Below are 2,926 nucleotides of genomic sequence, written 5' to 3' on the forward strand. Positions count from 1 at the left end.
TTCTATCTCTTTAATGACTTTATTTTATTTTTTCAAAAAACTGTTTACTCTTTGTTATAGCTCTCTAAACTCTTTTTCTTTTCTCTCCCAAGCCTGTGTATATTTATCCAACACTGTGACCCAAGGCAGATTCTTTATTCATTGAACAATAAAATTGACACATACACAGAAGGACTTCCCATACCGTTTCATAAAGGTTGTCACCAATTTTAAGCTTAAAATTATGCATAAGCTGTTAATTAATTGTCGATATTCATGCAGAAAACTTTTAATTAATTTGTTTGAAAGAACACTACCAACTGTTACTGGTTCAGGAAGTTGGGTCTTTAAGAAAAAAAAAACAAAATTACATTTTTTTTTCATTCTGAAAACCAAATGATGAGACATCTGTGTTCACCCATAGCCACTTCTGCTTTCTCTTCCTATACAGAAGAATATTATACTTTGAGCAGAACAAATAATTAGATATGGTCAAATGAACTGTAGGCAGAAAAATTGTATGTCATTTCTATACAAACATAGTTAATAGCCAGTGTTTTCCCCTCCAGGGTTTTCTTCACACTATTGTGGAGTATTTTTCAAGTTGAGTCAATGGAGATGGGAAATCACAGCAGCCTGCACCAGAGTTTTCATACATTCAGCAGTTTGTCAGTGAAACATAAACCCTATGTTGAATTAATGGGATATTTTTGTTACTGTGATATGAGCCTAGCCTACCATGATACATTGCCTGGTAATATATCATAAGATCACATAAAAGTATGGAATTTTAAAGATATTTGATTGTTGTAAGTTTATAACCATATAGGGTTTACTATAAATATTTAAAATTTTCTTAAAGTTAATATGAACAAATATTAAAAACATTTAAGATTATAATTAATGGTCCCATATCAAAGTATCAAAAGACCCATAAATATGTGGAGAATGAGGTCACTTTTTTCCGTTTATTTATTTATTAAAGATTTCTGTCTCTTCCCCGCCGCCGCCTCCCATTTCCCTCCCCCTCCCTCGATCAAGCCCCCCTCCCTCGTCAGCCCAAAGAGCAATCAGGGTTCCCTGACCTGTGGGAAGCCCAAGGAACCCCCACCTCCATCCAGTTCTAGTAAGGTGAGCATCCAAACTGCCTAGGATCCCCCAAAGCCAGTACGTGCAGTAGGATCAAAAACCCATTGCCATTGTTCTTGAGTTCTCAGTATTCCTCATTGTCCGCTATGTTCAGCGAGTCCGGTTTTATCCCAGGTTTTTTCAGACCCAGGCCAGCTGGCATGAGGCCACTTTTTAAAGTGGTTTCTATATGCAATGAAGGCTTTCATCTGTAATTCAGGAAAAATTCTATTACCCTTCTTCTGAAAATAAGCAGAAAATCTAGTATTATAGGCCCTCTAATTTTATTTGATTATCTTAAGAAGTAAAAGCACGAGTTAATGGTGTATTGCCATTCCCACATACTAGAAAGATGTGTTAATGAATTATAATTGCCATATATTCCATACATTAATGTGAACTGTATGTGAGAATTTGATATGCTGTGTGCTCTATAAAACATCTTGAAGAACTTTTATGAGTAATTTACAGCTAATCCAGATATCTCAACCACAATTAATTTCAGAATAACTCAATTTTCACCACTATCTACCTTTCAGAAGAATGATTATTTTCACAGTTTGAGGACAGACAGTGATATTCTTCTAAGCCTGGCTTTATAGAATGAATACCAGTGTGCTTTGAGTCAGAAACAAAACCTTATGGGCAAAGATATTAGAAGTTCTAAGAGAAACAAAATTAAGGACGTTCAGTCTTTGGGTCTTGAGGGAAGCACTGTCAAGTATAACTTCCTTTAAGATATTATGTGTGTATTTGTAATATACATATATAATATGAAAATGTGGTATAATATATATAAATATGTTGTGTAAAATTTTAGGCAAATATAAAAGAAAATTATTCCTTGATGCATTATCAAAAAACATTGTATTACTGTCCTCCCTTCCTCTTTATCCAGTATCAGGCACAGAGAATTTCCTTTTGAATGGTTGGTCATGGTAATGCAAAGTGACTCCTAAAACAACATAGCCTATTACTGTTGCCCTTGGTTGCCTCTCAGATGTGGAAGATAAACCCCTATCGCTGAAGATAAATAGGATACAGAACTTATTTGAGCTGAGACTCATCAGTGTCCTTTCCATAGTACCAGACAGTACTATGAAAGCTGTCCAGGGATGGAAACACTTACTAGTTCTACCCAGCTGTAACACTTATGAACCACAAAAATTGCCAGTATAGCAAGATATCCACAAAGGTGCAATAAGTGGCACTTGCATGTTAGTAGTACCCAACAGCTGTCTAGTTGGACTTAGGAATCACGCAAAAGAAAGGAAATCATTCCTGGTACTAAAAACTTGCCCAGTTTTCTGGGGCTTATGAGGTCATGAATCTTATGTGAGGCCAGATTTTGAAAGAGAATTTACTACCACTATTTTGCTAGACTAGTATAATTTAAACTACATTCTAAATTGTATCCTTATACCCACATATAAGTGTAGGTAGCACCTCTTACTGAAGAAGTCTCTCTTCACGGCAAGTAGAGACCATCACATAAACAGCACAACTGGATCAAATACAAAGATCCACAGATTGTGCAGAGCCCAATCCAACTATATACATCACTGTTCCTGCATCTACATGACATCTTAGAGAGCATGGTGGAAGAAGAGGCAGAAAGATTGTGAGAGCTAAGCTTCTGTAAGTCTCCTGTTAAATAGTCTCTCCAGGAAGTGACTGCATAAACAATACCGGGTCAACAGTAATATCGGTAGTCATACTAACACAAAACATAAAAAATATCATGAGGACCCATCCCTCAACAAAGAACTACAGACAATTAATGACTAGTGAGAGAGAGAATCAGTCTCTGCAGGTATGA

The sequence above is a fragment of the Microtus oregoni genome, unplaced genomic scaffold (genome assembly GCF_018167655.1).
Source record: "Microtus oregoni isolate MIOR12 unplaced genomic scaffold, Mior012 000079F_ref0000094, whole genome shotgun sequence".
Lineage (NCBI taxonomy): Eukaryota > Metazoa > Chordata > Mammalia > Rodentia > Cricetidae > Microtus > Microtus oregoni.